General features: G+C 47.4%; 1 long non-coding RNA gene across 1 annotated transcript in view; it reads left to right on the top strand.

The window, feature by feature from the left end:
* Positions 1-1,364: 1,364 nt before the first annotated feature.
* LOC135190209 (uncharacterized) overlaps positions 1,365-13,297 on the top strand; it is a 71,734-nt gene continuing 59,801 nt past the window's right edge. Inside the window, exon 1 of the long non-coding RNA XR_010308455.1 lies at positions 1,365-1,960. This is a non-coding gene — a long non-coding RNA (uncharacterized LOC135190209). The remainder of the gene's footprint in view (positions 1,961-13,297) is intronic.

Genomic DNA, 13,297 nt, shown 5'->3' with positions numbered 1-13,297 from the left:
GGGGTCTGGCACAGTTTAATGGCTGCTGGGCATGAGGGGCTGCCCAGGGGGCAGAGTCAAGGCAGCCACAGTGCACACCAAGCCCAAGGTCCACTGCCCATGGAGAAGCCAAGCAGTTTCCAGGGACCTGGGGACAGTCTGAAGCCATGCCTGGTATATAGAGGCAGAAGGGAAGCCTGCTGGGGTAAGCTGTGCAGCTCAGGTGAGTTTGGTGATCAGCTGAGTTGTGCATCCCCTGGTTTATACATCAGTCCCTTAGCATCATCAGTTCCTGTCGTTTCTTCCTCGTGCTGTTCTGTTAGATCTTTCCTTCTCTCCCTCCTTGGGGTTTTACCTTCTCCCATTTCTCCTCACATCCCGCTGGTGAGGTGGTTTCAGTGAGGGCCATGCAAGACTCAGCTGCCAGCTGGGCCTGAACCACAACACGGCCTTTGGCTCTGGATCTTGGATGCACTTTGTGCCTGTGCTGTCGTCTTCTTCCCAGAACCCTGGCCTTGTTTCCTTCTGTTCCCGACCGAGCTCTGCCGAGTAGCTGACCTCGGCTGCTCCCTGATAAAGGGTTTTTTGGGTGCATTCAGGGACTTCTCTAAGGTGATCGCTGAGACCAGCCTCCAGAGCCGGCACCGCCGCCTCGGCCGCTCGGCGAGGCACACAGACGCGGCAGGCCGAGGCGCCCTGTGGCCTGTAACCGCTGAGATCAGCCTCCAGCGCCGGCACCGCCGCCTCGGCCGCTCGGCGAGGCACACAGACGCGGCAGGCCGAGGCGCCCTGTGGCCTGTAACCGCTGAGATCAGCCTCCAGCGCCGGCACCGCCGCCTCGGCCGCTCGGCGAGGCACACAGACGCGGCAGGCCGAGGCGCCCTGTGGCCTGTAACCGCTGAGACCAGACTCCAGAGCCGGCACCGCCGCCTCGGCCGCTCGGCGAGGCACACAGCCGCGGCAGGCCGAGGCGCCCTGGGGCTGTTTCCTTTGTCCTTCCCGACCGGCAGCAGGCGCCCGCGCGCTGCCCCTCAGCCTCCCGCGAGAGCGCAGCGGCGCGCGGGCGGTGACGCAGCCTCCGCGCGCTCTTTAAGCGCCCCCAGAGAGCGCCGCGGGGCCGGGGCTGGGCGCGGCTGGAAGGGCGCGGGCGGGCGGGCAGGCAGGCAGGCAGGCAGGCGGGCGGGCAGGCGGGCGGGCGGGCAGGCAGGCAGGCCGGCCGGCCAGGCAGGCAGGCAGGCCGGCCGGCCGGCCAGGCGGCCTCTGTCGCTGAGGAGGTCACCCTCAGTGAGGGAGCGATGGGCTCTGCCCAGCAGCGCGGGCAGGCCAAGCAGGCTTGGTGGCCTCTGTCGCTGAGGAGGTCACCCTCAAGTGTGGGAGCGATGGGCTCTGTCCATCAGCGCGGGCAGGCCAGGCCAGGCGGCCTCTGTCGCTGAGGAGGTCACCCTCAGTGTGGGAGCGATGGGCTCTGCCCAGCAGCGCGGGCAGGCCAAGCAGGCTTGGCAGCCTCTGTCGCTGAGGAGGTCACCCTCAGTGCGGGTGTGGTGGTCTCTGCCCAGCAGACGGTGATAGCTTCCTCACATGCTGCCCCCAGACTGTGCTTGAGGGAAGGCCTGCAAGCACTCAAGCATCCGGCTGCAGAGCAGGCTCAACTGTGATAGAAATGCTGAAGGGCAGCACAAGAGCTCACCTGTGAGAGATGTGCCTGGGTAGAGCTGCTTATCTGATGGGTAACAGGTGAGCAGGGTGAGAAGCATCAGGGAGTCAGAGATAGATTGGTGCGGTCACAGCCTGCCTTCCCCACAGCAGACTTGGTAGTCAGAGCTCACAGTGAGAGAAAATGGAAACAGGTTCCTGTTTGGTGCAGCAGGCAACTCTTCCTCACAGCCTCTCCCACATCTCTGCTTCTACATAAGAGGCAGTGGATGCTGAAGTACACTGGAAGAATGGCAAAGATGGAAATGCTCCCAAGCAGCTACCAGAGGTAAGGGAGTCAGCATCATGTACCAAAGTTCCCTCCACCAGGAAGAAGAAAATGGTTGTCGTTGATGGTGCTGGTTTCCCTGGAATGGGAAGACAGAAATGGGAAGTAGAAAGCAGTCCCCGTGATCCAGGAGGAAATGATCAAGACCCAACCCCTAATATCCGGTGATCTTATTGTGTCACACCATCCAAGGGTACTTAAGGAGCTGGCAGATGTGCCCACCAAGCCACTCACCATTGTTTGTCAATGGTCCTGAGTAATCAGGGAGGTCACAGTTGATTGGAGACTTGCAAATGTGGCACCCATCTACAAGAAAGGCTGGAAGCATGAGCTGGGAACTACCAGCCTGTCAGCCTGTCCTTGGTGCCAGGCAAGGTTATGGAGCAGGTCATCCTGAGTGCCTTCACACTGTGCTGACAGGGCAACCTGGTGATTGCACCCAGTGAGCTGGGGTTTATGAAAGGCAGCTCCTGACTGACCTGATCTTCTGTGATGGGTGACTCCCCCAGCAGGTGAGGGAAGTGCTATGGGTGTTGTCAGCCTGGACTTCAATAAAGCCTTTGGCACTATCTCCCACAGCATTCTTCAGAAACTCCTAGCACAAGGCTTTGGTAAGTGTACTCTGCACTGGGTAAAAAGCTAACTGGATGGCCAGGCCCAAAGATTGGTGGGAATGGAGTTATATTTTCTAGTGCCCAGTTACTGGTGGTGTTCTCCCAGGGTTCAGTATTAGAGTCTGTCCTTTTAATATCTTTAACAGTGATGTGGATGAGGAGATTGAATGCAGGTGACACAAAGCTGTGTGACTGTGTTGGTCTGCTAAAGGTTAGGAAAGCTTTGCACAGGACCTGGACAGCTTAGGCCAATGCACCAAGGTTAATTGTATGAAGTTCAGCCAAGCCAAGTGCCAAGTCCTCCAGCTGGGTCACAAGAGCCCCATGGTAATTTACCAACTTGGGGATGTGTGACTGGAAAGCTGTGACTCAAGGGTATTCAGTTAACTGAATATAAGTCAGCAGTGTGCCCAAATAGCCAAGAAAGCCAATGACATTCTGGCCTGTATTAGAAACTTGGTGGCCAGCAGGAACAGGGAGGTGATCATCCCACTCTACTCAGCACTGGTGAGGCCACATCTCAAGTACCATGTTCAGTTCTGTGGCTCTCGCTATAGGAAGGACTTTGAGGAGCTGGAGTGTATCCAGAGAAGGGCAACAAGGCTCCTGAAGGCTCTGGAGCACCTGCCCTATAAGGAGTGTCTGAGGGAGCTGGGGATGTTCCACCTGGAGAAGAGGAGGCTGAAGGGAGACCTTATTTCTCTCTACAACTATCTGAAGGGAAGTTGGAGCAAGGAGCGGGCCAGACTCTTCTTGGTGTCAAGCAACAGGACTAGAGGAAATGGTTTCAAGCTGCAACAGAGGAGGTTTAGGCTGGATATTTGGAAATACTTCTCCACTGAAAGAGTTGTCAAGCATCAGAATGGTCTGCCCAGAGCAGTGCTGGAGTTGCCATCTCTGGAGGTGTCCAAGTGCCATGAGGACCTAGTGCTTGGGGACACGGTGTAGTGTTGGCCCTTCAGTGCCAGGTTGAGAGTTGGACTGGATGACCTTTGAGGTCTCTTCCAGCCAGAGGTGCTCTGTGATGTTCTGTATTTTGAAGCTGCATAAGCATTACAGTGTCCATCACAGTGTTATGGTGCATTCAATGTGGCTGTTGCTTATGCAAAGCAACTTCTAAGGCATTTTATTTTTCCTCTCTGGAGACTTGAAGATGTTTTTATATGCTGCTCCTTTCTGCCTGTATTCTTCTTTTTCATTCCTTCCACATGACATGAGACAGTAGATGGGAATATGCAGCCAGATAATAGTAATTTATTACTGATCTGTCAGAGTTGTTCAAAAGTCTTTCCAGCCAGTACTATAAATTCAGCATTTCTGGTTTCTCCTTGCCTGAGTGATCTGAGGACACTACTGAAGGAAGGCAATGCCACGTCTAAATTTGCTGTGAATATTTATGCAGAATGTACTGGCAGATAACCTATAAAGAAGTATTTTTCTCTTACCAGATAGGATTGGCTTAATCAGTCACTTCTAGGTGATAATTACTGCTGGAAGTTTTCTGCATTGTCTTCCTCCAAGTCAGTCTCCTTATTTCCTTTGTTTATCTTGGACTCTGTGAATGTGTTTCCTCCTTCTTTGGGAATATACAGTAGAAACTTTACTCCTCTTTATTTTTGCTTTCTGTGCCTGCTCTCTCCTATGTTTGATTGTGTTGGGTGAAATGAGTTTGGAACATCACTTAGCTATTTAGTTTTCAAGAGAGCAGCCAGAAAGAAAGGGACCTGGGGGTACTGGTAGATAGTAACTGAAGATGCGCCAGCAGTGTGCTCAGGTGGCTAAGAGAGCCAATGGCATCCTGGCCAGTATTGGAAACAGTGTGGCCAGAAGGACAAGGGAGGTTATTCTTCTGTGCTCAGCACTGGTCAGGCCACACCTTGAGTGCTATGTCCAGTTCTGGGCTGCTCAATTCAAGAGAGATGTTGAGGTGCTGGAAGGTGTCCAGAGAAGTGCAGCAAGGCTGTGGAGGGGCCCAGAGCACAGTCCTGTGAGGAGAGGCTGAGGGAGCTGGGGATGTGCAGCCTGGAGAAGAGGAGGCTCAGGGCAGACCACATTGCTGTCTACAACTACCTGAAGGGAGGTTGTAGCCAGGTGGGGTTGGTCTCTTCTGCCAGGCACCCAGCAACAGAACAAGGGGACACAGTCTCAAGTTGTGCCGGAGGAGGTATAGGCAGGATGTTAGGAGGAAGTTCTTGACATGGAGAGTGATTGGCATCGGAATGGACTGCTCAGGGAGGTGCCACCACCAGAAAAGACTGGCTGAGGCACTTAGTGCCATGGCCTAGTTGATTGGCCAGGGCTGGGTGCTAGGTTGGACTGGATGATGATCTCGGATGTCTCTTCCAACCTGGTTGATTCTGTGATACTTCCCCAGATATATCAGGGCATTGCTTACAACCAAACAGGGATGGTGTACATGTGTGTCTGTGGGTGTTAAAAGCTGGGAGCTACTGTTATATATGCTGCTTTTACTCCTGGGCAGAGGGAATCCTCTGCTAACTTTTTTTTTGCATCAGACAGAACTCAGCTTAGGCCTCTACCTCCTTTGGATCCTACACCAAATTCTGGCTAGTTTGGTGGAGAGGCCAAGAGCATCTGTCACATTGGTGATGTAGAATAAAGGAAGGGCATGTGCATGCTGTACTGTACCATGAGGTCTCATTCTTACCTTCAGAAAAAAACTCCTCTCCTTTTACAAAAGAGGGAGGTTACAACTGGATGCCAGCTTTCACTAGGAAAGAACCACATAGAATCATAGAATCAACTAGGTTGGAAGAGACCTCCAAGCTCATCCAGTCCAACCTAGCACCCAGCCCTATTCAGTCAACCAGATCATGGCACTAAGTGCTTCATCCAGGCTTTTCTTGAAGACCTCAAGGGACGGTGCCTCCACCACCTCCCTGGGCAGCCCATTCCTATGGGAAATCACTCTCTCAGAAACCTAGAACTTCCAATCTTGCCTGTTTGCCTCTTTTCATCAAAACAACATGAAGGAGCACCTGGAGGCAGAACCTGTACCAAGTCAGTGTGCTGTGCTAGATGCATGAGGGTATTCTTGCCTTTCTCACTACCTGTATAGGTACAGAGTGTAGTTCAGCAGATTCTTGTTATCCTTCTTCAGTAATTAGTTTTGCCAGTTGTGCTGAATCCTATTTCATCAGGCAGATGGTTGTACTGCTGTTTGTTTGTGTAAAATGAACTACAGTAGTGCATTAATACATCTGAATGTGACTCAGTCACATCTTGAGCTCTAAAGCCATAGTACTGTTACTAATATATAGGAAAAAAATACCAGTGGGCTTCCTGTTTCAGAGAACATTTTTCCACAGCCTGTTTGGCTGTCTTTCTGCTCACCTTAAACAGTGGATTACTCCAGCAGGTAACGTAACCACTTTCCTTAGCCATGAATTGGCAACTGGTTTCAAAGTAGAATAGCCCATTAGTTTTCATCTGCACCATTTTTGGGGTATGAGCAGCTACCTGGTTTTGTATTAAAACTCTACTAACTTGCATTTCATCTTTTGGGGCATTCTGAAGAGGTGGCAGAGGGTACAGTGGGTTCTGCTTCCTTGTGCTATGCTGTCATCAGATAACTTGAGGTCAGCACTCTGGTGCTTGTTCTCAGAACTTACCACCTAAGGTCAGCTTTTGAATGGTGACTTTCCAAGACAGCCTTGTGCTGTTGGAAATGTTGCCAGCTATAGCAGAGGCAGAGTGAATGCTTGCAACTTTGGATTCCATATTTCCATATTTTTACAGCTCCCTGTTGGGTAAAATTAATGCCATATTTGACATCACTTAAATAGGGGCAATGAAATGAGAAACAATGCTCATTTTCATGGAATTTGATCTTGACGTAACCCAGCATCAAAGCTGAGTTCTACTGCATTTAGAACATCAACTTCAGCTGGTAGTCAGTAGGATAGGCCCTGAAGTACTTGAAGTACTCTTGAAAGAATCTACAGAGCAAGCATCTGTGAGCTATTTGCTCCTTTCCATTTTACAAGGCAGCCAAATGTAAAGCTTTGGGATTTTTGCTTCAAAATCTTGGTGTCCTCAGCTCTGAATTGAATGGGTCTGGTGGTGATAGATGAATCACAATCTGTAGTTAACAGTGAACTGCAGAAGGGAAAATCAAGTCTTATGTGCTGACTGCCTGGGGTAATTTTCCTAGTCTTTATCTGGCAGAGGGAGGGCACTTGTCTGCTTTGCTGTAGCTCAGTGGGGAATAGGCCTGAGGATGTGCTTTCCCCAAAGCATAAATATCTTCCTTCTGGTCTTCCTATTAGACCTAAACCAAGCCTTCAGTGCCACAGCAGTTGCCAATCAGTCTGTGACATTTATGTTGTGGTGACTCTAGCTCTGAATGATCTTTGTTTTCAGTTCAAAGAGTGATGCTCACTGCTGTGAGGATTACTACTGAGAGTGTGAAGCACTGAAAATAGTAACAGAACTATTTCAAGGGAGGGCAGGATCTTCATACAACTTTTACAGCACTACAAAGGAAGGATAAAACAGATGCAAAATGTTCTGTCTGGTAGCATTCTGCATAAGTGTTAAATGAGAGTGTGTATGCAAGGTGACAGACTGCAGCATCTGTGCTGTAAATGCACTGAAATTCAATGTGCTCTAGCATTATTATAGATACTCAGACTGCAAGGAGTGAAGTTAATATCCATAGATGTGTGGTGCTCTGTGAATAGATCCAAATCAGAGCCAGGTATTGCATATTAATAGAGCACAGGCAGTTGAAAATCCATCTCAAAGAGAGAACTGGTTTGGTATACTCCTTTTATATCTCATTGTACCCTGCACCCAAGCAAGACAGCACTGTTTAAAAGGCAAACCAAACAGCCTTATAATAAAAAGATGTTGATGCTAATGATCTCATTTGCTTTGGACAGTTCAAGTTGGAGAACACTACTTTGGTAATACACTGGTTGTGGCCTTGAGTCCTGGACTCTGTGCTGACTTGTATGAAGCATTCTCAGAATTGTGGTTGCACCTTGCCCTTGCACATCTGTAGCTATGGTAGCATGTGTGCTTGCTCCCTCACTGGATAAGCTAGCCATGAAGTCCTCAAGCCAAATAGGGAAGAAATGTTTTCTTGTGTTGAAAGCTTGGTGACCCTACATCTTGTCAAGTATCTCAAGACAGGACCTGAAACAGGGATGTGTGTAGTAGGAGCCCTCCAGTCTACCTGGCAGAGGATTGTTAATGAGAACAGGGTTGTCTCTGACACTCATTTTGGAGGAAGTACTAATTTTGCAAAGATGACTCCATTTCTATCAAAATCTGCAGTTCCAGAAGTATGTCCTGGAATAAGCACAGGAATAGCCTCCTTCAGAAAGAATAAGCACAGGAATAACCTCCTTCAGAGAAAAAAAAATGCTCTTGTGTTCTTCTAGCTGCAGGAGGATCTGATCATTCTCTGTGTGTGGTGAGAGAACTTGCTTATGATGAGACAAGTTCAAACAGTGTCTTTCTCCAAGGAGGAAATCTTTGTCTTTAGCCTTTAGATCAGTGTTCGCCTCCACTGCTACAGAAGCTATGCTTACTTGATTTCAGGGGTGAGGAGACAGAGCAAGGGGATGTCATTGAGAGCCTCTGGGATTCCTGCTCAGACATAGTCTATCTAATATTTACCACAGAATTCTTTGGTAAAATGTGAAGAGCTCTTGTCTCTTTGTTCTAGACCCCATGCTGAGCCTTTCTTGAGGATCCCTTGGATTTGTGTATTAATTTCAATTACACTGTGGTTTTCTTCGGAGAACTGAATGACAGTCTCACTAGGGTATCATCCCTATCAATTAAAACTGGGAGGGGGTGCAGCAAAAACAGAGATCTTTTAACTTAGTGGCAGTGTCAGAAATCACAACTTGTATTCAATTAAAAGAAATTTATTAGGCAGAATATAGTGCAGAGTGATGTTACAGATGTCATAGAAGCTGGATGGGGTATAGGATCATGGAATGATAGACCAGTTTGGGTTGGAAGGGACCTTTTAAGGTCATCTAGTCTAACCTTGCCACAGTGAGAACCGACATCAACTAAATCAGGTAGACAGGATCTGTGTGGAAGGGTGTGCCTTGGAAAATCCTGCCTTTTATTGCCAAGAGGGGTGTGTAGTGTTTCAGAGCCTCCCAGGAGGAGCACACTGTCTTCTTTGGGACCTGTATTGTTAAAGCGATGTGTTGGAGGTCTATTAATTTGAGTGATGTTTCTTTGTTTCTTTTCATTATGTTGGCAATTTTGGCACAACAAAAGCCCACAAGCAACTGATTTTTTTTTTTCCTTTAAATATAAACATGAGAAGGTGGAAAAGATTGTTTTCCAGGCTGTGGTTTCTCATGCTCATCCAAGTACAATGCTTGCCCATGCTGTCCTTGGAGCAATACTCTAGGACACTCAGTGCTGCTGGCTGAAATGCAGGAGGGTTCAGCCATATGCTGGCTTCTCTGTTTGAGAGAGATGCTAAGGATAGGTTTGCTATCATCTCTCTCTGTTGAGAGGTTCCTCCTGTTGCGGAGTTAGGGATGCATGTATGCCCATTCCAGGGAAGAGGGTTTGCACATGTGCATGAGTCAAAACACCAGACTGGTCCTTCATTGAAGATCTCTGGTTTGAGGCTTAGTATGGCAGCTGAAAGACTGATGCTGGCAACAAACCCACTCACTTCTTATGGGAAAACTAATAAAAAGCTGCTTTCTGCTGAAAGTAAAAGCTAAGGTGCCAGAAGGCAGCAGGGTGGTAAGTTGCTGAACTTTACAAGAAGTCTTGCAAAGATGCTTGTTCATGTGAGATCAACTTTTGCCATTTGTCTGCTGAGAAGAACTGAAGAAACTTATCTCAGAAGTTCAGAGAATCATTTAAAGTTTATTCCAGAAAAAAAAAAAGAGTAATGTTTAATCACTGCGTGTCCCAGCTCTCTCCTACCTTTTGTTGATAATATTCCTCATTTGCTTTGTCTCTTTTCCCCATAGTGCATCTCTGTCCTCCCACAACCATGTACACAAATGACTGTGCAGCTGTGAGCTTTCCTTCTGCCTGTGATTCACTGAGCTGTCACACAACTAACTCAAGAACTCTTTAGCTGAGGGACCATTTGTCAGTGTTCATCAGAAACTCACCCTCATGTCTAGGGGAACACATCACCTCACCCAAGATGGTCTGGTGGGAATATGAAGGATAGTAGCCAAGATGATATTTGCAGGTGCTTATGTGTCCCAGCTGCATGATTTGTGAGGGTTTTGGGTAGGATTATGTCTTAGCACAGCTGGGAAGGCTTACTGTTGACTCGGAACCAATGCAAATTCACCTAATCCCAGCTGATTCTGCATAAATTTTGTAACTAATTGCATTAATCAGTTAAATTTTGGGTAGCTTATGTCTACATCTGGCATGTATGTGAATATGAGTGGTGCTGGAGAAACCATTGAAATCAAAGCATCTGAAGTGGAAAAATTATTATTGGTTTCATCTATTAGGTACTCAGGCTTGAATGCATTCCATTTTCACAGAATCACAGACTGTCTTTGGTTGGAGGAGACCTTCAAGATCATCTAGTCCACCCTTCCAGCACTGCAAGGTCACCACTAGAACATGTCCCCAAGCACCAGGTCCTCGCATTGTTTAAATATCTTCAGGAATGGCAACTCCTCCATTGCCCTGGGCAGACTATTCCAGTGTTAGATAACCTAACAAGTGAAGAGGTTTGGTGGCTGTATTCTTCATTGATCTGTGCCTGGGAGCTTTGTGGTGATGTTTTTTGGGGCTTTTGGCAGAGCTGCAATCAGCATATTCAATGTATTTGCAGTTGAGAAGATCACTACTCAAAATGTTATATTTGCCAGTAGGGAACTGGCTACGAAAACCAGATTTATGTCTGACCAGATTACGTCTGGCTCTGTAATGGGGAGTTTTGGCCAGTTACTAATGGAAAGGTATAGAGGGTAAGTCAGTAACAGCGAGGCACATCTTGTTTCAGTGGAGGTCAAGTTCAAGAGAACAAGTTTGGAGTTGTTGACTGCTTTCATTTCACTTAGTCTTTCTGGGAGTTGGTCCTCTGTTTTTTGTCATGATGCTTTCCTCAAATGAGAGAAACAGCAAATCAAACTGGAGAGCCAAATCATTCCTCAAATGAGAGAAACAGCAAGTGACCCAGGGTGGATTTCCAGGAGCAGGTATTTGGCATGGACTACAGTAGCAACTGGCTGCAGGAGGTGGTACTCTCATTCTTTCTTTAATTGACTTTGTAAGATTCAGTGGAAAATTAGACTGAAGGTTCTGTCTGCACCCTCTTGCAGCCTTTCTATATTGGACTGTATAAGAGAATCCTAACTGAGAGAGAGGAAAAAAAGATCGAAAGTTTTAACTTCCCAGTCTAATAGAAATAAATACTGCCTATGTAAACAGGGGAAAATAATGAGGCTCCCTTCCCCTTTCCCCAAAGATGTCATCCTGAGATGCACTGTTGCTGTGTTTGTTTCCATACAATATAAATGCTTTGACCCAGAGAGAGGAAAATCCCTTCCTCATGTCAATGACCTCAATCATTGCTGCTCCAAGAGTTCCCCTCATGATCTCTTGACTCTCAGTAAGAGCTTTGTGCACAGCAAGGCCAATTAATCCCTCTTCCATCCTATCTGCTCTCTTTTTCATGGCCTTGTCTCTTACATTCCTAGTGGACCTACAAGGAGCAGCCAGTGCCACTGTCTGCCTGTGCATACTGGGATGGAATTGGCAACTGATGCACGGTGCTCCTACAAGGAGCTGTGCCAGGAATTGGTGTGATAGATGAATAGGACTCACTTGTGTTGTGCTGGAATTTGAAGATCATCCACAAGAAAAGGGCCTGTGTCTGGTGGTGTCCTGACCTCATAACTTAAATAGGGTAATCATGAACATACCACAGTGCAAAGAGGATAGATAGCTTGTTCTAAATAACCTTCTGCCTGTACTGTTATAGAGTCTCTCTTCTGATGCTGTGCCTGGTTTCAGAAAGAAAAAATATTATCATGAGAGCTTTGGTCAGCTTAATAAAACTGATTTGACTTCAAAAGTGTTGAGGTTTTGATGGAAAGGCAGATGGGCTGCATGTGGTCTCTGAGGATTCCTGTGCTCTTTTGTTCCTCCTGAATAACAGCTGATGGACAATTTGCTTTTTGTAGTTCAGCCTGGTCTATAAGGCACTGTCCTGGGTTGCACATCTTTTGACCTGTCAAACTCTGCCTCTGCCCTCAGAGAGAATGCTCAATTTCTGTTTGTTTTCTGGCTAGAATCAGTTAGAGTTCAGAAGCCAATAACATCTCTGAGTATTTAGAAAACTCAAGTGTTGTGGTGTTGTGCAGGGTTGAAGCTATGTAAATGGCCTCATTGGCCTCCTAGGATTTTTTTGCTGAAGAGTGCATGTCTGATTTTGTGCAGTTGCTGTAGAATAACCCACCAGGAGGTCAGCTCTTGACAGAGCACTTACCAGAATCTGTGTCCTCTCCCTCCCAAGCAGTGGAAGGTTGCCTGGATTTCAGAGAAAGCCAAGGATGTCTGCTGAGTTTGTGTAGTGGGTAAATAGAGCTGTAGAAAAATGAGTGTCAGAACATGCCATCTAGTGAAGGAGAGGGCTGCTCACCATCCTTGTGTGCTCTTGGCAAGCACAAGATTGATGAGGCGAACTCACATTTGGCTGTGGAAAGGCTGATGCTACTTCTCTGTACTTTGAGTTGCCTTTCAGCTGTGCCTGAGTGCTGCACATACCCAGGATACTTGTGGAATGTCACAGCCACCTGGGTCTCCCTTCAACTTGCTTGTTCAGTCAACAACATCCATGTGTGCTGTCTTTGTTTTGGAGAGAAGATTCTAGTGCAGGAATAAAGCACCCTATCATGTGCCCAGTCTTCAGTTTTCACTGGCGTGAATGAGATCTTTTCCATCTGGTTTGATGCTTGTGCAGATCTGCGAATGTGCCAGCAGCTGCTGCTTTGACCACTCACCGTTTGGGAGTGTTGCAGAGACCAAGGGCATGTGCTGCTCCACAGGAAGTACTCACTGAGCTTCTCCACCCATGGCAAGTAATCAAAGGTTGTTAGTGGAAAAAAGGCTTTGAACTAGAAACTCTGGATTAGTGAGTGGTGAAAGACTTGTTTTTTCCATCTATCTAACCTGGCAGGATTTTCAGATGGACTGCAATCCCCAAACACATCAGAGCTTGAATGTGGCAAGTATCTCACTTCTGAAAGGTGTCTTCCTCTGTTTTTCTGTCTTCAGATGATGCTTTCTTCCCTCCTTGAAGTGGAGAAACTGTCCTTCAGTGAAGGTGTTACTAACCCTGGGCTGACTTATTTTTATCAGCAGGTGGAGCCCTCAATTTCCCAGCTTCCTACAAATTAACATTCAAAAGCTTGGATTAAGTTTGTGCAGCACAAAACTGAGATTTCAGCTGAGGTTGGGAGTTTAATCAGTGGTAGACTGCAAGCTTCGGAGAATCAGGTCTGAGGCTTTGAGCTGTGTGCTAGGCTTCTGCTGTGGGTGAGAGTTCTTGGCTGAAGCATCACAGCTGAACCAAGTGAATGAATGACACTAAGGAGCAAGGTGAATATGGGAGAAAGGCTATCCTTTGTGGATCTCAAGTCAAAATCTGAAGCAACAAATTTAAATGAAAGGATGTAATGCTAAGAACAGCTGAGAGTCTGGGTTGAAGTTTTTGTCCTTGAAGTAGTTGTATTAG

The sequence above is a fragment of the Pogoniulus pusillus genome, chromosome 35 (assembly GCF_015220805.1).
Source record: "Pogoniulus pusillus isolate bPogPus1 chromosome 35, bPogPus1.pri, whole genome shotgun sequence".
NCBI lineage: Eukaryota > Metazoa > Chordata > Aves > Piciformes > Lybiidae > Pogoniulus > Pogoniulus pusillus.
The sequence above is the reverse complement of the archived record's forward strand: the minus strand, read 5'-3'. Positions and strand labels throughout refer to the sequence as shown.